The sequence below is a fragment of the Amphiprion ocellaris genome, chromosome 4 (assembly GCF_022539595.1).
Source record: "Amphiprion ocellaris isolate individual 3 ecotype Okinawa chromosome 4, ASM2253959v1, whole genome shotgun sequence".
Classification (NCBI taxonomy): Eukaryota; Metazoa; Chordata; class Actinopteri; family Pomacentridae; genus Amphiprion; species Amphiprion ocellaris.
The window spans coordinates 39,848,818-39,876,574 of NC_072769.1; the positions used below are offsets into that span (position 1 = coordinate 39,848,818).

The 27,757-nt window shown below is 39.0% G+C and overlaps 1 long non-coding RNA gene across 3 annotated transcripts in view; it reads left to right on the top strand.

Moving 5' to 3' along the window:
• LOC118469470 (uncharacterized) overlaps positions 1–24,661 on the top strand; it is a 44,886-nt gene extending 20,225 nt beyond the window's left edge. For 2 of the 3 annotated variants that reach the window (XR_008601501.1, XR_008601502.1), the window contains 2 exons: positions 3,711–3,774; positions 23,847–24,661. This is a non-coding gene — a long non-coding RNA (uncharacterized LOC118469470). Of the gene's footprint in view, positions 1–3,710; positions 3,775–5,172; positions 11,824–23,846 lie in introns of those variants that run through there. The other variant, XR_008601503.1, reaches the window with a different exon arrangement.
• Positions 24,662–27,757: the final 3,096 nt, after the last annotated feature.

Genomic DNA, 27,757 nt, shown 5'->3' on the forward strand with positions numbered 1-27,757 from the left:
GAGTTGTCCAACCAGCCACTGGACATGGGAAAGGCACTGAGGGGAGTCAGTGTCTTGCACTGGTCCAAGGATGTCCCCTGTTCTCAGGAAAATGTTGTGTAGGACAAGACAAGTGGTGGTGACCATGGGTACAAAGTTGTGGTTCACCTCCAGGGCCCTGAAGAGCAGGGACCTCCAATGGGTCTTCAACATGGCAAAAACGTGTTTAGTTATTGCGTGGGAAATAGTGCTGGATAAACTAATGCACAAGTCAGTAACAACATTAATACCACTTAAACCACAGACAAATGGTGCAGTCTTCTGTCTCATTACAGTGGACCTTGTGAAGTGGTGGGACAAATTGGAGAGCAAGTGAACAGTCATTTCTTGAAGTTGATGTCTGTTCTACTTAGGAACTCTGGGTCCTGGTATTTGCATGGATGTGATTTTGATACATTACATCCTCCACTAATCATCCCTCCATATAGCAATGATGCTCTCCAATGACAGTGACCTTCCCCAGAGGGACAATGTGCCGAGCCACACAGCTAAAACTGCTCAGGAGCAGCTTGAGAAGCACAGCAAAGAGGTGTACACCCTGCTCCAAACTCCTCAGATCTCAGTCTCATCGAGTATTTATGGGATGTGGTGTAAGAAGCTCAATCCACAAAGGGCCCACATGACTAGTGGACCCAGAGCTGGTTTGCCAGCATGAGAGGGAACTACACGATATTAGGCAGTTGTTTTTAATAATATGACTGATTGGAAAATGTTTAAGCACTTCACATCAAAACGTGTCAGAATTTACCTCTGAACAGCAGACAACCATCTGCCTCCAAACACAACACAGAATGGCAACTCATGGGCAGCCAGTAAAGAGATATCAGTGCTACGATGTGGTGGCAGAAATCTCCTCACAGCTTCAGGGAAGGCATGGCTCAGATAGTAGTCCTTTATGATGTCCCTTTTCCCATCTGATGATCTTTAGGATAGGTCCCTTGAGTTTTCTCTGCACTTACTGGCACCGTGTTACATTAATGGCCTGCAAAGCAAAGCACAGTAAGATTGTCTGTAATGACATACAACGCTGAATATAATGACTAGTCCCTGAGATCAACACATGCAGCTACTACCATCACTATCATGTCTACACGTCTTCTCATAGCCATAGGACTTATCGATTTATTGAGGTAAATTGTGTGCATGCTCTTCATAGTCCAGTGTTTAATTTAAAGTAGTTCACATAATTTTCTGACATCATGTAAGCAGGGTAGTTATTGCCTGCTGCAGGAGAAGAATGCTGAAACACAGTTGTGCTCTCCTGAGCTCCGGACAGGATTCTTGTTCCAACTGATCAGTCACAGTACTGTTTAAAATTCTTTGAATGGATCATCAGAATGTGAGGATATTTCCCCTTTATAGCCTTCAGGCTACACGACGCATTATTTGAACTGAATCCGCTGTTCCATGGGCTGGACGTCTGGTTAATGATCCGCTACAGCAGGTAATTGATCCATGAGCTGAGTCCAATTATTCTTTATTCACGCAGTTTATCCTCACAGCTATTATTTTACATAGTCATGCATAGATAATATAACAGAACACAGTTACATAAAGAAGTACAATATAATGTTCTGTCTCCTTGTGTGCACACTTGGACTATATAGGATAAATGAATTTCTATGTGCTGTGGCATCACATGAAGTAGCATTTTTTAAAAAAATTTATTTCACAGTACAATCAAGATACACAGTCTTTTACAGCTACAGTATGTGGTGTATTATTATACAGATAACAGTAATTCAGTAATGATAACAGTCAGCCAACAAGTTATCTGAACAGTAAGAACCTCTTTTATATGTAAGACTTTTATGGGCCTGGAAGAGATTTTCACATCCGTCTTTCTATAAATATGCTGTTGAAGTTGTTCTCTTATCAGGGCTTCTGTGGACATTTGTAGCATTCAGCTTGACAGGTGATACAGCTGTGCAGCACATCATGAGTAACTCCCCACACTTACGACTGACACAATGGCACCCCAGTGGCAGCTCTGGCTCATTCGTCTTCATGTTACATCCTCACATCTCTCTCTGTCTCTCACATCCTCGCTGGGAGGAGCTAAGAAATGAAGAAGAGACGTGAGAGATGCAAAATAACAGCCACTGTCTGATTATGAGGAGTCAGAGAAGTTTGGAAACTTCACATGAAAAGGACTGTGCAAACTTTTTCTTTGTGACTATCCATCAAATCCAGTGACTGTTTCTATTCCAAATACAGTCACAGTGTTTTTGACAGCTTTTCATCAAAACATATATCGGCAAAGTCTTACTGACTTAAGCACAGGTAGAGAAAAACACATTACACCTGTCTCCAGCATCTGCTCAATGTCACTATGTTCCCAGTTTCCATGTCAGATACAGTATATTACCTTTTTCACAGGCCCATAAATAAATGGAAATAGTCAACCCCCTCAGGTAACTTCTTTCCATTTCCTCCTAATATGACACTAATATATCAGCAGCCTCAGGCATCGGCAGGAATCATTAAGGGGCAATGACATCTCCGTCATGTAGAAGTGCACTGAGCAATGTACGCTTGTGTGTGTTTAACAACAGATTTGTATAAACTGTTTCACTAGCCAGTCATTTAAAATAAGTACCTCAGTGTGTGTGGGCGTGTGGTCATGTGCATTACTGAATTATTAACAGTCACTGTGACAAATTTGAGAAGCAGAGGGGAAGACTTCATGAAAACATAACTTTCTATCATTTGCCACAGCTTTCAAGGCACCACAGATAAATATTAATCCCCCTGTCTCGCCTCCGTGCCTCCCAAGCAGGTGGTGTGTTTTAAAGCTCTCATTAAATGGTGCCATCTTCTATCATTTCAAATCAGAACTACATTAAATGCCTGCTCCCAGGCTTCTGGTTCCTCTTCCATTAAAAGCAACATGGCACTTCTCCATGTGCATCCATCAGGCAAGCCATGTGTTTTCTTGGCACTCTAATGGTGTAGGTAAAGTGTCAGTCTAACAGCATGGTTGCAACACTGCAGCAGTTTTTGGGGCGTTTAACAGATGTCTCTAAGGGAATAAAGGAATCAGTGACACATTTTCTCAAAAAGCTTTCACATTCTTCTTCTTTTGAAATGTCCATTTGACATTTTTTGCGTGGTGTTTTTTCATTTCCACCTTGAAACTGCAACATACCAATGACAAGTCTCAAACGTAACCAACGCATTCTGTCAACTTGCATGGTAGAGTTTTCAGTGTCGTTATTCTTCTCCAGAATCGGTTTGAACACTTATAGCTGAATTATGCCAATAATACAGCTTGCCATTGTAGTTTTAGAGTATTTGAGCAGAGTTGTGGGTGAGCTGGTGTGCTCTAGCTTCAGTGATATGGGATGGCTGAAGAAAGAGAGGTGAGAACTAAATAGATCCACATATTCTACAAGAAGCAACAGGTTACATCTAAACCAAAGACAGAAAGAAAGGAAGCCTCTAACTATATAACTTTGACACACAAAGATGGGTTTTAAGGTATTTAATCATCAATGAGAAGACAAATACTTTAAATACAATAGTTGGAGATCTACTGCGTGTCCATAAAGTCTCTTTACAATTTTAAGAATTTATTACAAAGGTAGTTGATAAGATATCTTAACCAGATTTGTTTTATTGCAATCAGTGCTTATTCAAGTTTGTAATCATATTGACATCGTGTGTTTCAGGTATCCTGTTGGTGAAAGGGGTGCTGTTACATCAACCAACTTGTGCCTGCTAACTTTTATTCAGGTGAGTCACTGAAGCAGAGAAGAAAAAAATAAACAAAACAATGTCGACGGTGCATTTGGCAACTGGCTGATTCCCTGCCTACATCTTTATGTAGAATTTATTAGTCAACAAATGTTCCCTAAGGCCAGCCAATCCCATTTCCTTAATGCACAAGCTAACTTTTTTGTGACTGCAGGAACTTAATTGGAGTTCAGTTAAGGATGATTGCTATTATAACACCATGGAGATCTGGTGAGCATGCAGAGTAGCAGCTTATATGATGCCCAGCATTAACCACAAAGATAAATCTATCTACAACTGCATATTTGTAGCAAAAGCACATTAACAAGTCCTGACCTTAGAAGACGGTGACTACTTACCCACTTTTTACTAACATGACTAAAAGCTTGGCAGTTTTTATTTGATCAGACTCTAATATAATGTGCAACACAGCAATTCAACTAGTATGCTCCCTGTAGACAACACTAAAGGTAGAAACAGCTCCAGCTACAAAGTAAGGGACAGTTTCCAGTGCTGCTATTATTGCTGTGGCATTGGTATTTTAAAATGGTTTATCTCATTTCTCTTTTAAACTATGTATAATGTGATCCAGAAAAATACAGATGCCAATGAATACAGCAGCAGAATTTTCACTCTGCCCTGTAAAACTAATCGGATTTCCATCGATATTAAAAAAAAATATATGAAAAGGAACGCTTTAAAACGATATAAAATATTTTTTATACCACACCACTGGTTCGTCCCACATGCATTGTTAAAGTCTTTTCCAACAAAAAGTAGTCATGTGGTAAAGTAGAGACAGAACTACTGCAAAGGAACAAGACCAAAAGATTCAAGCTACAAACTCCTTCATGGGTGACTGCTTGGTGAGTGGAAAGGAGAGGATGTGGCAGATTTAAAGAGAGGAGACAATATTAATGTGATGCTTCCTTCACATGAGGACAGTACATTAGTGAGGTTGTGTAAATCTGAGATGGCTGAGCTATGCTGCCCACACCCACTTGGTGATAGGGATAATATTGGGCTTTCAGCACTGCTGGGTTAAGCACATATTAGAGCACACAAACGCACACCTCAGACTGGCCTTCAAGTGATGCCTAAAACCAAGCCCTCACCGTCTGCCTGTCCACTAAAAAAGTAAGGACTGGCCGTAATGTTAAACCTTCCATAATTAGAAGGTTTAAAACAGTACAGAAGGTCACACATCCACGCACAAATGGAAGTCTCAAATTAAACATGAACTAATTTCTACTCAGTTGCATATCTTCAGTCTGTGTTTAGTGCATTTCAAAGTTTTGAACATTGATTCATCTGCATTATCATTATTTCGCTCCCCTGCATCTCCCTCACACCTCTGCAATCTCTCTCAGTCTTTCTCTCTCTCTCATGTTTAATCAGTCCACCAGGCGGTTGCCTCTGCAGGGGACTGTGAATTATTGATGCCGGGGCCACGAGGAAAGGCAGGAGAAACAGCAGGAAGAAGGATAGAGGGAGAAATGAGTGAAAGGAGAGACAGAAGAGTTCCGAGAGTTGGTCGATGCTGATGTGGATGAACAGATTATGAGATGGGAGGAGAGAAAGACAAGAGAATATCTAGAGAGACAGAGAAGGAGGTGGAAACAGTGGGAAGGAAGCGGACTGGAGATTTCAGGTACAATAAGCCTGACGGGATCTCAGCTTTTTTAAAAACCAACACAGACATGAGGAGTCATACTGGGAGGCCTGAAGTAGTGATGGAACTTCAGCAATGAAGCCTGAACTTCCAATATCACAAAACTCTGGAGAAAAGAGTCAGTCTGAGCAGCTGCTTTATTCATCTCTTATGTCTGAATATTAAGCCATCAAAACACATCATAGCTAATGAAAACAGATACAAAGTAGTCTACCACAAACCAAGAGGAATTATGATTACATTAGATGCTTCCACTCCTCATGATTTACATCCAGTGTTCAGTGCCAAGAAGCTAATGAGCCATCTACTGTATGTATATAGCATGTGGAGGTGAATGAGCATGTTGAGAGATAAACTTTCATGGGAATACCAGAATTTATACATTTAATATAGAAGAAACAAAGCTAGACTACCTGATATCCTCCAGCAAGTACTTCTAGAGTCAAAAGGATTTGACTCCAAAGGCTTCACCTCCTCTGGATTTTAGTCTTGATGCATAAATCAACATAGGACGTCTACCAGAGGATTTCAGGCTTCATTCTGCTTCAAAAGAGGACAGCATGTTGGTAATATGGACTCACAACACAACAGATCATCAAGAAGGCTCAATAGAGATTCTTCTTCCTAAGGAAGCTGAGGAACTTTGCATTATTCTCCAAACTCCTCAGCAACTGTTACAGATGTACAGTGAAGAGTATCCTGACCACTTCCATCACCGTATGGTATGGGAACTGCAGCACTAAGGACAGGAAGGCTCTCCAGCATGTCATTAAGACAGTACAGTTCATCTCACAAAATGAGAATTTCATCACTCAGGGTAACCACTGTGTTTCTGCTGTGTATATGACAAGAAAGTTCTTGAATCTTGAATCCTGAATATAATCGCGTTCTAACCCCATATGTGCTTTAAATGTAGCAATGATTTCAGTTTATTCTAAATGTACGGGTCATCGGGGTGTTATGTAGATGCTTTCATTGGATTTTGTATGTAGTTTTGCATGCAGCAACCCGGACCTGTTGAAGTTCAGAATGTTTTGTTGACATGGAATTCAGAAAATGGACTTATACAGTGAATTATAATACTCTGTCTGGGGTGTAACAACTGAATGGATGAAAGGCTCTTTGCAGACAAACAGTCTGAAGTTAAGTTAGTGATTGGAGATAATGCTGAGATTTCTACACTGTGTTTTAATGTAGAGCAACAGAGAACCCAAGGGTGTGGAGATGTGATCAGTGGAGCAAAAGGCTCTGATTTGTCTCAGTTTTATAGAAGGAAGTACCGAATAAGCCAGTTTGTATTTTCTGTAAGATGATTGCATGGCATAATTATATTGTGTTGTTGGAGTCTGAAGACAACTAGATGTGGGAATAATTTGCATAGAAATGGACATTAGTGGGAGGCTTTGGATAGATTAGTCTTGGAGACAGAATATAAATGGAGGATAATAGTGGGTTAAGGACAAAGCCTTGAGGTGCTCCATTAGTGTACTGGGTCGTGGAGAATCTACATTCACTAGTGGATGCACAGACATCTGTAAAAGAAAGATATGGACACTGTGCTCAGTATCTTTAATGCTGAAGATGTTTCATTGAAATCAAGTCATCAACGGTATCACAAACTGCAGGAAGATCTAACAAGCAATAAAACAGGTGTTACCTTGGTTTATATACCCTTGTGTTTCTCCCCCTGAAGGTGTCAGTGCAACAGTTTGCCTGCCTTCCTGTTAACCTTCCTGCTTACCTGTTTAAGTTCCAACCTGTGTTCCTCATGTGACTACCAGTTGTGTTTGGTTCCTTGTTCCCCTCCTGTGTTTGATCATCCTCCAGCAGTATGAAATCATGGACCCAGCAGACCTGAACTTGACCCTCTTGACAGTGTCTTGACAGACACTGTGCTGAGACTGAACTCAGCTGCTGGAAGATCCACAGACATAGAGGCTTGTAGCCTATACTTTAATTGAGAGGGCATTTACTGCCAAGCCCCAGGTTTCTGTGGTTCCGGTCAAGACTGGACTTTTTTCTACCACTTCTAGTGTCAAGAGGAACTTGCAGGCTCTCCTCCACTCCTGCAGTGGCTCTCAAGCTAAGTTGAGCTCACAGTCTGCTTACCTCCTGTTTCCTGCCTGACTGCCTCCTGTGCTTCCTGCATCCATTCTGCTCCCCTTGTCTTTGTGTTTTTTGGGATTTTTGTTTCTGTGGATTTGTTTTTTTGGTCACAGATTTTGCCTCAGTCTCTCCCTGGAGCTTGAGCTGCCTTTAATCTGTTCCCCTGCCTACCTTTGATAACCTGTCAGAAAGATTTCGATCAAAGCTGGGTTTTTTTGTTGGTTGTTTATTGTAAAATATCTAAGCAATATTGCATTGCACTGATATTAAGATATCTAGATTTTAATGCATCTATGCAATAAGGAGTTCAAAGCACAGGTAATGGGTGTGGAAATAGGTGCAGAGCTCTATGCAGGTTGTAACTCGGACTAAATGCGATATATAGTTTTTACAGACAAGCCAGTAGAATTGTAGGAAGGGTGAAATTTCATATTGGCTGCTCCTCACTGCAATAAATGTTGAGTGTAATTTGAGTGTAATTCAACCGGGAATAAAGGGATGTGAATTTCGAGGCAAAGTACATCCATTAACTGTTAAGATCAGGAAATACAAATATATGTGAAGATTGCCACAAAATAGACTGTGGTTCTGTTAAGAGCAGCAAATGATTTACTATCCAGCATTGGACTGTTGATCTGTCACAGTCATGCTCCCTTAGGTTTTATGGCTTTAACAAGTCTGTGAAAATTACTTTCTTTCTTTCTTTACTTTCACCACCAGGTTAGCCTATAGGTTTCCAAACGCTTACCTCCATTTGGACTAATTTTCAGTCCAGTATTATGCATTATTATAGTAAACTCAAGCACACACAATGTCTGTATATCTAAAGGGGAAAATAGATAAATCTTCAATGGGTAAATAGTGCCTTGGTTTTTACATCAGTTCCCATACACACTAAGATTGCGTGGATAAAAGCATCCATTAAATGGTTTTCTTCATATAATAGCAATTTCCCCTCAAAGCTGGAAGCCAGTGACTCTCCATGTGACTCTCCATAATTGAAGAAATCTAACCTGGGGCTCCTCTACTAGGAATAAATGTAGATTTTTAAGGACACATAATGAGACCTTGGGTGATTTTTATGCGGAAATGACCACATTATCTAACTCTTACTATGAGAATCACACCATTAAATAGTTCATTTAAAAGAACAGAAAGCAAGGAAAGACATCACCATGGGAAGATGGAATTACAGGGCATAAAATTAGCAGTAAATACAAAAATCCACGATAATAAACTCCAATCAAAATAGACTTAATTGAGAGTAACAGTAGATTGCCCTTAATTTAGTTTTTGTATTGTCTTTTTTTAAATTGAAGAAAACCACAACTAATTAAAATCAAAACAATGTGAGTAGTAGATAACAGCCTTAGACAAACAGACATATCTGTCAGACAGCAGCAGGAGCAAACACAATCAATAGCAAAAGACAAATAAAAACAAACCAAGGCACCGTGCAGGGACAGAGAGAGCTGTTAGTGAAGTTATTGAGCTGGAAACTAACCCTGTGTGTTGGAAGGAATGTCTGACATCAAGCCCTCAAGGGCAGACAAAACAGATAAAAGTCGGACAATAGCAGCGAGGGATGCCACGCCACCTAATCTGGTGACTCATGCAATATGGGGCCATCAACAATGACTGTCATGTGTGGGAGAGTAATGGAGGTAATTACTTTAATTTTTGAGGTTGTTTTTGTCCTGGATGGAGCAATCGATCACTATCTAAGAACATTTTATATTAACAAAAAGATTTACCCTGAACTTCTGTTCGAGCGTTGGTGATATTCGTAAAAAGGGAGTACAACAGATCTCATGCACAACACAGACTGAAGAATGGAGGGTATGAAGATGTGCTTTTATACAGAAAGAGAAAAAATGTTATTTTCTGTAACAGTCGCTGTGAGGAGACACAGAGTGGACAGTTTGTTAACATTGCAATCAACTTTCAGAATTGCTTGGGCAGTTTATTTGGGACAGTTCAGAGAAGTTAGGAATTAAGTTCGATATTTTTAATCTCTCAAAACTCTTACCTGTTTATGTTATACAAGGACTTGTGATTGTGTGGCCATGACACTGGAGTGATCATACATGTTCAAGCCAGAAAGTGATTTTGAAGAATAATTACACCCATCCTACAAGTGGACAGAACGACATCAAAACACTGCTGTTTTAAAGTGTACATGCACAGCCATGGCACTGATTGCTGATTTAGCTGATGATGTGGCTTCCATCTTGTTAAAAAACACCATCTGGACAAGTTAAAAATCTTGATTTTCAGGTTTGTAACTCAGATATTATACTTGTGTAAAAATTGGCAGTGCCACAGTGTAAAAATACATGCATTCATATTTTATTCAAGTTAACTATTTTCCCCAAAATACGCTGATCGAGTGGAGTGGATGGATTGGGCTTGTTCTGGCACATCCCACTGACACCCAATTAAACTGGGATCTGGGGATTTTGCAGGCTGAGTCAACATGTTGACTTCTTTAGCAAGTCTTTGAGCCATTCTTGAGGAGTTTTTGTGGTGCATTGTCCAAGATTTCCCCAACAGAACATTACTTTGTAAGAAGATGATCACTGTTATTCACACAATGGATTTAATGTTGTAGCTCACTGATATATTCTTCTCAGGAAAAAGTACATACTATAACATTATATTTTTCTCATATATTATACATTAATGTTTTACTTTTTGTTTGGAGTGATAAAGGCCAAATAGGACTGGTTAAAGGAAACGATAAACTATAAACAGCAAAATATCCTTTAAATCCTTGTGTATCTGATTCTCTTTGGTACACTTCAGAAAGCTTCCTGACATGTTATTAATTGTATGTATCTTTTTTTTTTTTTAAATCTGGAGTTTTTAATTAATACAGTTGCTTAGTTGTATTTATTTTTGTCTTTTTGGAAATGGTATTTGCATTGAAGGTGTTATGCAAATACCCTTTCGGATTTATTGATTTGTCGACTGCTGTTGTGCTGTGTTTCCATTTAAGTTTCCATTTATAACCTGCACATCCAGCATGTACACACGGAGAATCAAACATGAGGCTGGGTTTTGCATGTATTTCAACTGTGTGTTGTGGCCCCTTCTCTCCTGAAATGTATCTGCTACATGTAGTTCAGAAATCTCCTAAATGCAGAACACATACAGGTATGCTAATCCAATTTACTTTTGGAATGGAAGTAGACATGAAGGTGAACAGAAAATCTGGCAAATAAAGTGAAAAACACGACAATATATACCACCATTCAAAAGTTTGTGATCACTTAGAAATCTCCTTATTTTGCCTTATTTATAAGTATGAAAATACTTTGACTTTATCAATCAGTGGATGTTCTTACAATTACTCGTTCAAAGCAACGTTAGGACTGTTCAGTCCGAGGATCCACGAGGTCCTGGCTTCTGCTGACGTCTGACGTTACGGTGAGCGTATTGCGTCACTTCCTGTTGTAGCGCTGTGTTGTGTTCTGTGACTGTTGTAGCTTATCCACTCCATCTAATTTGATATTCATTAAATCTGCGTGTAGCGGTAATATTTGAATCGTAACATACACTCGTTTTCTTCAAGCACTTTCTCAGTACTTAATTCTAAGTTAATCTGTTATCTCTGGTCAGCTAGCTTAGCACTTAGCCGTTAGCATGGCTTCTCCCTCTTCCTCTCCTTCTCTTTCCTGCTCAGTGTGTCACATGTTTAGTTACTCCTCTGCCCCCTTTAGTGATAACGATGCCTGTAATAAATGCAGTCTCTTTGTAGCTTTGGAGGCGAGGCTCTCTGAATTGGAAGCGCGGCTCCGCACCATGGAAAACACCCCGCTAGCTGTTAGCCAGGCCACCTTAGCCGCTGCGGACCGCAATAGCATAGCTTCTAGTGTAGCTTCTGCTAGCCGTCCCCTAGCAGCTCCCGAGCAGCCGGGAAGTCGGGGTAGCTGGGTGACAGTTCGTAGGAAACGTAGTCCTAAGCTCAAGCCCGCTGTCCCGGCACACCACAAACCGCTTCACGTTTCTAATCGTTTTTCCCCACTCAACCACACAGCATTGATCTGCTCGTTAGCTTCCTCTCAGGCGAATCACATGCTGAGCACAATGTTTCAAACTGCACATTTATCAGCGTTTGCTACATGCATTGTGCAGATTTGTCAGCTACTTAACACATGCTCATGGAAAAAAAGCACATAAATACTGTGAAGTATCTGTTCTGTGGCACTTTTAGCGCTCAAATTACCATTCAGTTAGGTGAGAATTGAAACTGCCAAGTTGAGTTCCAGACTGCCAGGAAGTGACTAGATTGTGTTTGAATGGTTTATTTTTAAATTTATTTCTGTATCAAAAAATGTTATTTTTATATATGCTTTTAAAGCTTATATAAAAGGCATTTAATAATAAATGAGGAAAGAGTGAGGCTACTGAATGCAAGGCGTGATCCATGCACCATGATTATGCATGTACGCACAGAACAACACAAGAAAGCAACCCATGAGATATAATTAATTTAAAAAATGCTTTGCACATGTCTTGATCACTCATGTGATTTTGAAATGTTTTTCTCACAGATTTCAACTATTATTACACAGCAGGTAATTTTACACTATCCATAGAAATACATGTTAATATTTCAGTGTCCTGCCACCACTTTTTAAACAGCAAATTCTACAATGGAACAGTTTTGCACGAGTGTTGCACATTGTTATTTTCACTACTGTTTTTCATATTAATTAGGTTGACTTGCTCATTAATGCTGAGGATTCCAACTTTAAACAGCTAAAATATACATCCACACATGCTGTATGTTAAACTGCTGCTGATCTTCCTGGGACTCTGGCAGCTCCATGTCTCCACGGGCCTCATTGAAATGAGTCCTCCAGATGAAGGATGTGTCTGGCTGCTCCCCAGGGTTTCCAGCAGCTTGTTACTTTGATTAATTCTCTATAGCTAATCAGTCAAGTTCATTCCCATGGGTGTGAAATGAAACCAGTCACCTGAAGAAGAATAGGCCCAAACTGTACTAAGCGTGTGCTTGGCTCCATGTGTGCACTTGCATTTATTTACGTTTATTTACGTGTGAACACTAATTAACCTAGTGGTTCAGTAACTTTCTAATTTACATGTTTATGGTTTATTTTTGTGTGTGTGTGTCTTTGCTTTAGCAGATTCAAGTCTTCTGAAACTATACACAGTAGCATAAAAAAAGCATCCAATATTTTATATTTTATATGATATAAATGATACTAATTCTGTGCATGAAACATTGAACACTCATACATCTCATTACTGTCATAACAGTAAGAAAAGGTCAAAGAATAGATATAATGTCTTAATATTTAGCTGTCATTTACGGACAATTTTATACACTATAATAAGTGTTATGTTTGTAATAATACTGACAAACCAATTTATCATATACATCATCACAGTCTTTACAAGTTTTTAACGAGATAGATGTGAAGTTTGATGACATTGTCACTTCCTCATCTCACACTCGTGAAAGGATGTGAATTCATATTAGAGTGGAATATGGGGTAGGGCTGTGTGGGGTGGGATATATAAGGCAACCACTGAACTAACTGTTCTTGAAGTTGATGCGCAGGAAAAATGTGCAGCGTAAGAATCTGAGAGACTTTGACAAGGACCAAACTGTGAATGCTGGATGAGTGGGTCAGAGCATCTGCTAAAAGCCAGGTGTTGTAGGGTGGTCCTGGTTAATACGTATCAAAAGAGGTCAGAGGAAGGACAAAAGATGAACCAGCAATATGGTTATAGGCGCTCAAGACTCATGAATGCATGTGCAGAGTGGAGGCTGGCCTAGAGGTCCGATCCCATAAAAGAGCCACTGTAGCACAAATTGCTGAGAAACTTAATGCTGACTGTGATAGAAAGGTGTCAGAACACACAGTTCATCACAGCCTGCTGCGTAGCTGCAAACTAGAGTGCCCCGCTGACTCCGGTTCACTGCTGACAACGCCTACAATCGGCACTTCAGTATATGAAGTGGAGCATGGAACAATGGAAGAAGGTGGCCTGGATTGATGAATCCCTTTTTCTTTTACATCATGTGGATGGTGGTTGTTCGTCATTCACCTGGAGGGAACAGATGGCAGCAGGGTGCATTATGGCAAGAAATGAAGAGTCAGTGTGATGCCCCTTCTTGGCAACGGTGCTCCCTGATGGCAGCGACCTCTTATAACAGGATAATGCTTCCTGTCACGCTGCAGAAATTGTTCAGGAATGGTTTGGGGAACATGACAAAGAGTTCAAGGTGTTGACTTGATATCCGAATTTCCCAGATCTCAATCCAATCAAGCAACTGTAGGTTATGATGGAAATACAATTTCGATCCACAGTGGCTCTGCCTCGACAGGTCACTGCTGTTTACAGTAGCAGGGAGAGGTTTGAAAATGTTCACACTCACACACACTGAACATGCAGCACAGGTCCTTTCCTGGAACTGAACCAGTGACTTTGCAGTTTTGGAGCATAAGATTTACCTATTCAGCTACCAGGGCACTCCTGTATACTCCCTACTCTGTGCTCCTGCATATTTCATATTCTACACATCTAGCCCCCAGGTCTTGGATGAAACCTTTGATTCTCATGTTAATGAGAAACCTCCACAGTCCTAATTAAACAGACTCATGATGTGGAGGAAAGTAGCCCCTTTGAGGGAACTCACATGTGAAGTTTGAGTGTGGCAGCTATGATCATAGTGAATATTCTCTTCCCTTTTTAAATAAAGTACATTTTTAATCCAATGAGTTTTATTTTTTTTCTGCTCATAATGTATTCAATGACATGAGGAGAAGTAGGTAGGTTTAACCACTTTTTATGAGTTAACTTTATCCAAAGAAACTGTGAGGGAAGTTCTTGTTCTGTATTTTAACCTATGCTTTCATAGAAACTTCTCTAACATGAAAACTGGGCTGCAATAATCCTTTATTAGCCACAGTGCTTTTGCTCTAATCACCCAGATTTATAAACAGTGAGACTAAGCAGTGTTTTGTTTATGTTTTAATAAGTGTGCCATTTAATTAAAGCTACGGATGGGTGTCCAGAATTAACAAGCCATATGTGAATTAGTACCCACCTTAGAGGGCACATTTACAGTTGGGAAAATCCATTAAAATGTACACTACAGCTCATTATATAGCCTTATAGATTTATCCTTTGACTGAGTGCCATAGGGGTATTTTTCAATGCAATTCTGTGTATGTATTTAAATTTAATATCCTCACTCCATTACTTTATCTGAGCTGTAATTTGATATGTCTCCTGGATTTAAGCTCACCTTAAGAAATTTCCTTTCTCGTGATCTGGACTGTAATTACTTTGAATCCTTTCCACCTCGTGTGAAAAAGATTAGAGAGATTTGTGCAATTTTGTGTGTCTCCTTTTCTTCCTTATCCGCTTAAAATGTAATTATAGTCACATTTTCCTAATTGTGTTGTGTATATTACCTCCTGCATGGAGATGTTCTAGTTCCTGAGCAGAATTAACCTTCTGATGATGCTAATGTCTGTATAGATGAAACCATTTGCATAGGAGCCTTTTAAACTCTAAGTGTCTGACTCTATCTGGGCTCATTTTGTATACTAAGCAAAATAGCATCTTATTACATCAACCATGCAAGTCTCATCCCTCTCATCCTCCCAGCTCTGGGTTTTATCTCCAAAAATTAGCGGGGGCGTCACACTCGTTCTGAGGTTGAGAAGTTTTCAGAGATTACTTCATCGCAGATTGAACTGTTCCTGGTTTTTAAAATTTTTAATCAAACAACTCACATTTGAGGGTGATAGAACGAGAAGAAAGCGAATGACTGGATGTCAGATGTAACCTTCCAACATCACAGGCATACAGTACAGAAGGCATCTCGGTCCGTTGATCTGCCACGGCGCTCCAGTGAGCCAGAGAATTACATATTCCTCCGCTCATCGCCAAGCACAACAAACGTAAAGGAATTTGTCATCAGTGTCATGTGAAAGAGACGTCGTCGTCAGCTCAGATAGGAACACACTGACACACATGGTAGAGGGAGCATATAATGAAGTCTCTATTACACATGATGCACATATTACACCCAGCTCTATAATAAGATTCGGTCCCCTGAGAAAAGCACAGCAGGAATGATGGATGGCTTGCTGCTGGTAACTGAAACTCTCTCGCTTACATACTTTGCCTTCCTCTTTCTTCATCTCACTTACCTTTACTTTCCGCCTTTTTCTTTACATTACCACGCAGTTTTTTTTCCTCTTCTCCTTCTACCTGTCATTTCCACTTTTTCTGTAATTGATCTCTACATAAAGCTCTTCAACTCTATGTATTGTCTTTTTATCTCTAAAACTTTCCTTTCTTGTTTTCTTTCCACTGGCCTCTTGGTTTTCTCCCACTCTCACCTTCCTCCAAGAAGTGCTACATACAGTACCAAGCTTCTACACACTTTACTATCCTTTCTATGTCAATATCTGTCCCACATTACTCTGTTTTAGTAATTAAAAGCACAGATTAGGCTTGGATTACTGTATAGTGCAAACTAATCAGATGGCATTTAGGTTTTTGAAATGGCCTGGCTGCTGCCCTCTTCTATTGTTATTCTGGGTTTTCTGCTCACATGTTGTAGATTAAAGCTCGTAAATGAACATAAAGCGGACCTTAGTGTCGGTATAGTTACAGAAAAAGCCAGTGTTCTGATTGAAGTGGACACAAACAAATGTGATTTGCTGTAGGTGGCACAAAATAAGGTGAACATGCAATCTGCAAATGTTGGGTCTTAATTGGAAATTTCCTGCTTATTCAGATGCTGCATGGCTACTTAATGAAACACAAAGAAAAATGAGAAATTACTGAAAGTACTGAGTTTTTAAGTTCCTGTACCCTGCAAATACACACTTTGTGCACACAGAAAGTCAGTGTCTATGGTGCCACCGCTAAAATCTCTACAGTCTGTTGTTTGTGTGGTATAAACACAGACTGCAGAGATGACTCAGTCGTCCAATTTACCCAATATTCACTCAAATAAAGCAAGCTGAAGCTCACACTAAGTGGGACAGTCAATCAGAGTGTGGATGACTCCACATGTCTAATACATCATAAAGTTGCAGTTGGCAAAAATCTGGAAAATATCAGAATCCTCCTGCAGCTCCACCATTTCCTCTCCTCGCTTTAAGTGCTTCCCACCAGAAAATCACATGCTTCCAACGTGTAGTTAGTAGAGCTGAAAGTCAGCATAAATCTGTGACTCTATCCAGGATTAAAGCCCTAACAATGAGTAAAGGTCCTCCATCTAATGCAGTACATGTGCTATGACATGCAGCTTTCTCTCTGGACATTGTTGCTTTTTATACTGTCTCACCTGATCTGGGTACAGCCCTGCGATTAGCTGGAATTGGAGCCAAAAGGAGGTGCTGTTTCCTCTCAGGACACTTAAATTACAATAAAGTGAACGGTTAGAAAGACATTTTTGCAGTGTTATGCCAAAAACAAACCCAGCTTTGAAGGTGTAATATGAAAGATTTTGCCCCTAACTATAGCACTAATATATATACAAACGTGTAAATACATTGTGGATTAATGGCAGGGAATGGAGTCGCTCTCCTCCTGTCTGAGTTGTCATCTGAGCTTCTCTGCTTTAAGTTTTGGTTTCTGATCTAACTGGGTGTGCATGTTAGTGCGTGTGAATTCCTCCCTTTGAAACTCTTGGTCCTCCTCTTAATAGCAATGTGCTGTAAAAGCAAAAAGTGCAGAGTGTTCACTTGGTTTAATTTCTTTTCTGCTCTGTGTGACAGTCTGGCCAGTCTGTACAACATTTAATGAGTTGACAACAACCTGTTGCAACCATTCAGTGGATTTTGCAGTGTTGCAATGGACCAAAGATTGTAGCTGGCCCATTTTCTTTATTGCTCCGCCAAGGAACAGTGGACTTATGTGGCGATTGGTGTACATTTGTCTGTAAATCTGTCTGTCTGTCTGTCAGCGTGAAACATTAGGCAAATTTGGATGAAATTTTCAGAGGACGTCAGAAATTGACACAAGGACCACCTCATTAAATTTTCACAGTGATGCGGCTTATAGTCTGGATCCACGGCTTTGTTAAGGATTTCCCATTGCCAGATATAGCTGCCGGCACGGCGTCACTGTAACCATGACAACAAGTGAACACTGTGTCAGTTAAGTCATTTACATGCAATTCGTTATCCATACATAACATGCACATGCATAACATGTCTGTGCTCAGCACAAGGTCATTTTTTATTAAAGATTTATTTTAGTATGTCGTCCAAAATGGATAAAAACAGTCATAGTCTAGTATGTCGTCCAAAATGTCACTAAAACGTCATATTTTAGGATGTCTAAACTATGACGTTTTAGTGAGCTGAGCAGCCTTGGTGGACTACTGCACTCTCTGATTGCTTTTGTAGTTTAGTATATTGTCCAAAATATGACAAAAAGCATTCCTGTCTTCCTCTCTACTTACCTATTGAATAAAACCAACGAAAGGACCCAATAAACAACTTAGAAAAACATGTCAAAGGATGTCGTCCAAAATGTGGCAAACATGTCATAGTTTAGTATGTCGTCCAACAAGCGGAAAAAAGGTGCCCAGGTAGATGAACTGGTTGACAGGGTGACTCATAAACAGGACTGTGTCAGAGATGCAGATTCAATTCCAGCTCACTGCCCGTTACTGCAAGACTTCCCTGTCTTCCTCTCTACTCCACTATTTAAAAAAATCAATAAAAGGGCCCAAAAAAGAACTTAGAAAAAGATGTCATAGGATGTCGTCCGAAATGTCATTAAAACGTCATAGTTTAGTATGTCGTCCAAAATGTCCCTAAAACGTCATTGTTTAGTATGTCATCCAAAATGTGAAAAAAAAGTCATAGGTTAGTATGTCATACAAAATGTCACAAAAACGTCATAGTTTAGTATGTCATCCAAAATGTGGAAAAAAGTCATAGTTTAGTATGTCGTCCAATGTGTATTAAAAACATCATAGTTTAGTATGTCGTCCAAATGCCACTAAAATGTCATAGTTAGTAAGTCGTCCAACAGGATGAAAACAGGTGCCCAGGTAGCTCAACAGGTTGAGAGGGTGACTCATAAACAGGAATGTGTCAGAGACACAGGCTTGATTCCAGCTGGTGGCTTTTTCTGCAGGTCTTCCCTGCTTCCCTGTCTTCCTCTTGACTCACGCGTTGAATAAAACCAACAAAAGGGCCCAAAAAATAAGAAAAAGATGTCATCCAAATTGTGATCATCATGAATTTTGGCGCAAAAAAACACCATAGTATACTATTTCGAAGAAAAATGTTCAAAATGTGGAAAAAACGTCATAGTTTATTATGTCGTCCAAAATGTCACTAAAAAGTCATAGTTTAGTATGTCGTCCAAAATGTGACAAAAACGTCATAGTTTAGTATGTGGTCCAAAATGTGACAAAAACGTCATAGTTTAGTATGTCGTCCAAAATGTGACAAAAACGTCATAGTTTAGTATGTCGTCCAAAATGTCACTAAAACGTCATAGTTTAGTATGTCGTCCAAAATGTCACTAAAACGTCATAGTTTAGTATGTCGTCCAACAAGACAAAAACAGGTGCCCAGGTAGCTCAACAGGTTGAGAGGGTGACTCATAAACAGGAATGTGTCAGAGACACAGGTTTGATTCCAGCTTGTGGCTGTTTTCTACAGGTCTTCCCTGCTTTCCTGTCTTCCTCTTGACTCACCCATTGAATAAAACCAACAAAAGGGCCCAAAAAATAAGAAAAAGATGTCATCCAAATTGTGATCATCATGAATTTTGGCGCAAAAAAACACCATAGTATACTATTTCGAAGAAAAATTAGATTTTTCAACATGTTGTAAAAACGTACCATATGATGAAATAATGTAAAGGAGGCCGTGTAGAACACTCCAGAAAGGTTTTCTTTGAAAAAAAAAATCATCATGAAGTTTGGCGCAAAAAAAAAAACGCCATAGTATACTATGTCGAAAAAAAATGCGATTTTTCAACATGTAGTAAAAACATGCCATATGATGAAATAATGTAAAGGAGACCATGAAAAACACTATGGTAAGGTTTTCTTTAACATCTGTAAACAAAACAAAAATGTATCAACAAAGTTTTCTGTTACAGTTTGTGTTCTTGTAAGTTTAACTCCAAGATTTTAAATACTTTCATTTACTGCAAATGAATATCTACTCCAAATCTCTCACAAATAATCATTATCAACCTTAAAAACACACAGAACACCCCTCTATACTCGACCACACTAAGTACAGTCCGGTTCCCCCTTCTATAAATCTGCTTGGAATCTTCCACTTCCTGTTTGTCAAAGTGGCCTTCTACCTGGACAGGTTTTGTTGGAGCTCATGCAACAAACATTTTGGGTAACTGCACTTTAATATGGATGGATGACACTGAATTAGAGTCTGTTTTAATGAGACTGAGTTAAGATGTGTAGCTCTGTCATTAAATAGTAAATTATTTCTCAGAATTCACAGAGAAAAGTCTGAAATGTTTGCTAGGTTAGCATCCCACATGTTCTTTGGCTCAGCTAAAGCTAACTCTCTCCAACTTCTGGATCTCTTGAGTTGCTTGTTGTTAAAATATCTTGCTAGAGGTGCTGAAGCTCAGAAAGTCTGAGATGTTTGTTCAGAATAAGCTCATTCTCAAGTCTTATCTGAACTGTCCTCTTTTGTTTGAACTTTCCCTAAACTTAGGAGTTAATGACAGAGCAGCACATCCAGACTCAGTCTCATTTATGTAGAGATTAAACTTCAGTGTCATTCATTGATGTTAAAGTGCAGTTTTTCAAATGTTTGTTGCACATGCTCCCGACCAAACCAGTCCAGGTGGAAGACGATGTGAAGAGAAAGCTCCAGAGGATGAATATCACACATTTACATTGTTAATAAATGTCCTTTAATTAGACACTGTCATGCAAAAGTTGGATTTCCCTTTAATGATGTTCAAATCTTTGTTGAGTGTTTTGTTGATGTTGGTTTCTAAATGTTTTCTGACACTCGGCCCCAAAGATTAAAACCTTCTACGGCTCACAAGCTGCAACAATTCACACATTATCAACTATATTTCTGACTAAACTAAGATAAAAAGTGAAAAACTGCCTGATTCCTGCATCATGAATGTAAATCTTTTTGGTTGGTTTTTATGACAGTAAATTGAATGTATTTGGGTTTGACATTTTAGAAACCAAAAGAGGAAATGAATTACTGGAGAAAACAATCAACAGATTAATGCACAAAGAAAATGTGTTTTCCAACATATATGGCTGAATTACTCCAACGTTACAAGATACATACAATTTTAATTCAATTTTATTTATATAACGTTAATTACGGGTCAAATTGTCTCAAGATGCTTTATTTTTACATATTTATATATTTTTTTGTCATATTTAAAATATGACAAAGTAAGAAATTTAAACCTCTTGAGTAATCCAATTTATTATTTGTTTTTTAAGAGACTAATGGATAACTAAAATAACTTTCTCCACTAAAACTAATAAACATGAGGTCAAATAGAAGGAAGAGTTTTAAATACTGCAGTCCCACGACGACAAGAATAAAGTTTCTCTACAAAAACTAAATCTGCTGCTGGATTCCATTAAAGTCCTAATAAATGATAATAAAGTGTGATTCTAAAGGTTTATGGTGCTAAAAATCTCCAAGTAAAGATATGAAGTTGAACATCTGGATGGAGGTTGATAAAAGTTGACCTCCCTTGATTTCTCTGGAGCGACTCCATGGATTTTATGGATGGTGGTTAAAGACCTGCTCTTCTAGTGGTCTTCCTTCTAGTCGCTGTAAAAAGTCAGTCCATCTGGCCGACTTCAACACCTCTTCATGACAACTTGTTCTGCCTCGAACCTGGTGGAAACTCAAGAAACTCAGGAAAACCTCTCGAGACTCGAAGAACTCGTGGAGACTCGAAGAACTCGTCGGGCGGGGGAAGGTGTGGTGGGTGGTGGGGGGAGGCGGGGGAGTAGAGGGGGGAGGCCGCCACCCACCTCCCCACCTACTCTCCGCCCTGACTCCACCCAGACTCCGCCTTGGCTCCACCCATGTGGTCACCTCAGAAACCACGATGCCAAAGGGACGACGAATTTATTTCTTTTTATCTGATCTGTAGCTCAGTGAGTTAAGGATTTGCCTGTGGAGCTGCAGGTCGCTGGTTCAAGACCAGCCCCTTCTTAAGATTTTCTCAAAATCCTGACAAAGACAAACAAAGAAAAGAGCCAGTGGCGGGTCTTGAACCTGTGACCTTCCAGTCTGTAGTCACTCTTCTTATCCCCTGAGCTACTCGCTCAGATACTAATTCTTCTTTTTTTTGCGCATTTATCATCTATTTTTTGCCATTTTCAAGTTTTTTTTTTAACTCGAGTCTCGACTTGACCGTTTTGCTCAGGAGGCTGGACTTCAGCCTTTGTGCTGGAGGGTGGAACCCTCAGTTCCAAGACTTTCCAAGCCTCCAGACCTCCTGAGTCCTCAGGACCTGAGCTTTCACACAGTCTGAGGGCTGAAATTTTCTAAGTCCCACAGTAGATCTCTGTTAGATTGAACTTTCACACAGTCCAAGGACTGATATCTTCTAAGTTCCTGAGTACTTTTCTGTTAGTTTGAACCTTCAGACAGTCTGAGGGCTGAAGTTTTCTAAGTCTCACAGTAGTTCTCTGTTAGATTTAACTTTCACACAGTCCAAGGACTGATATTTAAGTTCCTGAGTAGTTCTCTGTTAGTTTGAACCTTTCGACAGTCTGAGGACTGAAAACCTAAAAGTTCTTGAGCGTTTCTCTTTTAGTTTGAACCTTCAGACAGTCTCAGGACTGAAATTTTAAAAGTTTCTCAGTACTTCTCTGTTAGTTTGAACTTTCTGGTCAACAGAAGCCTTAAAACTTGTGACCATGAGTCTTGATTTCACATTTAGATCATCCATCTGAGTTCTTCTCAGACCTTCACCTGTGGGTTCTTTAAAAATCCTGAACAAACTTTGATTCTCTTCACTAAACAGTAAAGTTTGTGGAGATCAGAAGGTAACATTAGTTTGATCGATGCCTTCAACTACTAGTAGACTTTATCCGGAAAGCAGTTTTATGAAATGAGTTCTTAGTAAATCTGTCCACAATCAAACCAAGAACATAGAAAGAGGAAATGTTTGAAGAAACAACTTGATGTTTTCATTTCAGACTAGAAAACGCTGTAAGACCTTTATCTGCTTTTGCTCTTTTTGATCGTTTTATTGTCTCTTCTGTTTAATTTGATCTTCTGAAGTTTAACTGGTGTCTTTTCAAATGTTTAGTCTTTAGTTTGATTCTTCTTAAATGTTTAGTTTTGCTCTTTCCTCACCTTTTATTCTTTTCTAATGTCTGATTTGATTTTGAAATGTTTTGTCTTTTTAATGTTTAATTGTTTTTTCAAATGTTTTATCGGCTTGTTTGGATTTTTTTTTCTTTCCCAATATTTAATTTTTTGATTAAATCTTTGTTTTTCTTTTTAAATGTTTTACCACTTTTTAATGTTTAATTTTCTTTTTAAATAAAATAATAATCTTTTTCAAATAAATTCAATATTTTGTGGGTTTAATGTCATTTAATTGTATGCTAAACATTAAATACAATTAAATGACATTAAACCCACAAAATATTGAATGAGATAATTAAACACGATACGAAACATGCAAGTATGAAATTAAACAAAATTTTTTAAATTATTAAAAATTACAGAGAAAATATTTTACATAATTAAACATTTAAAACTTTTAAAACAAAAACATTTCTTTTAATGATTTATTGTATTAAATTTTTTTCCCTTTGATTTAATTGCTTTTTGTTATGTAGTTTATTTCTTTAATCTTCTTTTTCTGTCAAGATTTTAACCCCAACATTAAAAATGAAATAAACCCTTAAATCACAATTAAAATACTTCTGTTGTCACAATCATGAGTTAGTCAATTATTCAGTTTATCAATTCAACTTTATTTGTTTAGCACCTTTCACACAGATGACAAAACTAAACAAGCAAAGAGAAAAAACTATGCTAAAACTAGGATTCAAACTCAAAAACATTTAAAAAAAAATAAAAAGATTTAACATGGTAATAAGATATGTTGTGTCCAGGGGATGGAGGGAGTTTATTGAAGTCTTCTTGGGCTCACATGGGAAATCATTTGAAATATAAACTTGATATTCAGTCTAAGGAAACTGGAAACTGCAGAGCGACAAAAGAACCAACAATATCTCCCGTTTTCTCCTTTAATGAGTCGATTCTTCTTGTGCTTTCAGACCAAAGAACTACAGACTCTTCACAACCTGCTCAAACTCTTGGTACAGGACCTCACCACACGGGTCAAGAAGGTTTCTGTCTCATTTCTACTCTGAAGCTCACCTTCTCCTGCTCAAACTGCTGACAAATGTTTCTGCTGCTCTAAAGTCTGGTCTCCAGAACTTCCTAAAAACTCTCAAAGTCTCTTCTGCTGCAGGTTGCTTTGTAGAACTGTTCCAGAAAACCTCACTAAACCACATGGAGGGGCCTCAAGATAGTCATCCAAATGAAACCGTACAAAAACCAAACTAGCACAACCCAAACACTAAAGTCTCCTGCAGCCTACCAGAGAACCTCTGAGAACAGAGAATCAGGACAGGAACTCTTACCTTCTGGACAACCAAAGCTGCTTCTCAAACAAGAATACAGAATGTGTCTGACCAAAAACCTCTGAAGCCTCACTACAGCCAAGATAAAGACACAACTCAGCTGCACCAAATCCACTAATCACTGCACACATTCGCACCATGTGCTAACTGTGGCTAAAGAACCACCTTTACCAAGACAACTATCCAGTACAAAGCCCTAAAACACACCAAGAAACACATTAAAGACGATTGTACTGCTGGAAGCTGCAAGCCAACGCCTAAAGAACAAACTAAAGCAATGGAGCCAAACCCGGTTCACTGGTGAACAGAAGCAGAGGACCTCCTGATCAGCAGTCCAGAGACTTAACCATTACACCACTGTTTCCATGTTACATTCTCAATGAATATGGGTTACACCAAAATACATGATGATTTTTTTTTTTGAAAGTAAACCTTTCTGGAGTGTTTTTCATGGCCTCCTTTACATTATTTCATCATATGGCACGTTTTTACAACATGTTGAAAAATCGCATTTTTTTTCGACATAGTATACTATGGCGTTTTTTTTGCGCAAAAATTCATGATGATTTTTTTTTTTAAAGTAAACCTTTCTGGAGTGTTTTTCACGGCCTCCTTTACATTATTTCATCATATGGCACGTTTTTACATGCTGAAATATCGTGTTTTTTTTTCAACATAGTATATGTTGGCGCAGCCATGCCTTCTGTAAGAGCTGGAGTAGCCGGTAAAACGGAGGAAAAACATCACACTAAGCCGACATTACTTTCGGCCTGCATGCTACAATTTTGTGAATGAGCTGCAGCCATTTATTGAAAATTGCGCACTGGTGTGCAGCCCCGCCCACACCGAAAAGTAGGTCAATTGAGGACAAACAGATCAACATCACAACACCCCCACTTGTTCCTTAATTGACTCGGGTACATCACAGTGCATCAAATCCATATACAATACAGATTCCGTTTATAATACCACATCTTCATACACCAAATAGAAAAGGTACAAATTTATCCATTCTTATTTTAGTTACAGGTTTTGTAAAAATGTCTGCCACCATTCTATCTGTAGGACAGTACTGAAGAGTAATTTTGCCATCACCAACAACAGATCTGACAAAATGATATCGAATATCAACGTGCTTGCAACGTTGGCGACATACCGGGTTCTTTGAAAGGGCAATAGCACCTTGATTGTCAAAAACAGTAACAGGAGTATAGTCAGTCTCATTGTCCATTCCTGCCAACAAACGTACAAGGTATAGACTCTCCTGTGCTGTAGCTGACAAAGCCATGTATTCAGCTTCACATGTGGATAAAGCTACTGTGGGCTGCTTCTTTGACTTCCAGGAAATAACAGGCCCACTCTCAGACAAAGTAAAGCAGTAACCAGTCACACTGCGCCGGTCATTCTGGTCAGCTGTCCAGTCTGCATCGGAATAAGCCAAAAGTGCAAGATTTTCTTGTTTCCTGTAGCACAATTCCTGGTCCACAGTGCCTTTTAAGTATCTTAACACATGCTTAGCTGCAACCCAATGTTGTTGTTTCGGTTCAGAAAGGTACTGTTACAATTTACTAACAACAAAACTCAAATCTGGTTGAGTTGATGTCATTAGATAGATTAAACTGCCAACCACTTCACGATACTTCTTCGGATCAGTAGATTCACCCTCGCTGTCAAATTTCATTTTCATTTCACATGGTGTCACTCTTGGTTTGCAATGAGTCATTTCAAATCTTTCCAAAATTTTGGTTATGTATCTCTTTTGATTCATTTTAATTCCCCTTTTGTCTGGGCAAAATCAATGCCAAGGAAATGCCTTAGTTTCCCAAGATCTTTAATTTTGAATTTTGCACCCAACATTTCCTTCACACTTTTGAGTATTTGACCATGACTCGCTGCAAGAATGAGGTCATCAACCCAAATGATCAATATGATGCTTTCAATTTCTGAATGCTTACTGTAAACACAATAGTCTGCTGTATTCTGGACAAAACCATTTTCAATTAGGAAATCATGGAGCATCTTATTCCAATTTCGTCCTGACTGCTTCAGACCATATAGTGACTTGTTGAGCCTACACACCAATTTCTCTCCTGTTTTCGACTTCATCTCAAACCCTTCAGGCTACTCCATATAAATTTCACAATCTATAGGAGCATGTAAATATGCAGTTTTAACATCCATCTGATGTAGCTCTAAATCGTACTGAGCTGCAAGCTGCATTAGTATACGTACAGAAGTCATATCAGCCGTAGGTGAGAAAGTTTCATTATAATCAATACCAGCCACTTGACTATAACCATTTGCCACATATCTTGCTTTGTAAATTGTCTCAACTGGATTTTCTTTGACTGCGTAGACCCATCTGCCCCCCACTGCATGCTTGCCTTCAGGTAAGTGTGTTAATATGAAGGTATCATTCTCTATCAGAGAGTCAATCTCGTCCTTCATAGCTTTAGCCCACTGCTCTGATTTTGAAGAGCTCAAAGCTTCCTGCAGTGTCAGGGAAACATCACAAGTCAAACGATAGCAATAGTCAATATTAGTCAATGATTGGTCTTCCTCAAATTTCACTTCATAATCACAATCAGTATAATACTGTGGGGGTTTCCTCTCTCTTTTTGGGTAACAAGCACTACGGCTACTCTCATCTTTACTTTGTAAGTTGGTATTAGATTGACACACCTCTAGTTTAACTTCTTGAGGGATCACATTAGTCACATCCGGTTTAGATGGCTGAATCTCAGCTCTTTTCCTATGTTCAAAAATATCGTACATGTCTTCATCTGTCTGTCACATTCATTTGTTCTCTTTGTCACGAACTTTACAAGCCTGTTTTTCATTACTTTACCAGTGTTTGGATAAAACACTAAAAATGCAGGACAGTTTTTGTCGTAACCAACAAAGATTCCTTTTTCACAACGTGTGTCCAACTTTTTCTTGTCATAATTGTATGCAAAACATTCTGAGCCAAATGCTCTCATTTTGGACATGTCAGGTTTCTTCCCAGTTAACAAGTAATAGGGGGTTTGTTCAAGCCTTCTGTTGTAACACCTATTTTTGACTATAGCAGCAGTCTGTAATGCATATGGCCACAACTGTTTTGGTAATTTGCTCTCTATCAACATACATCTTGCCATTTCAAACGAGGTCCTCCATGCTCTTTCAGCTGTCCCATTTTGATGGGGCGACCAAGGAGCTGAGGTTTCATGTCTGATGGCATTTTGACAGAGTAGTGACTGAAACGCTGATGATGTGAACTCTGTTCCATTATCCGACCTTATGCATTTGATTTTTCCATAAGGTGCAACATCAGCAATGAATCTCTCTGTGGCTTTAACAGTATCACTCTTAGCTTTTAGGAAATATGTGAAAATAGCTCCAGAATAATCATCTGTAAATGCAAGAGCAAATCTGAAACCATCTTTACCAGCTGGCTCTATCGGCCCAGCCAGGTCCGTATGAACAAGCTCGAGAACCTCTTTAGCTTTTTCATCTGGTTCTGTATTTCTGCTCTGTACAAATTTACCTTTGATACACACTTC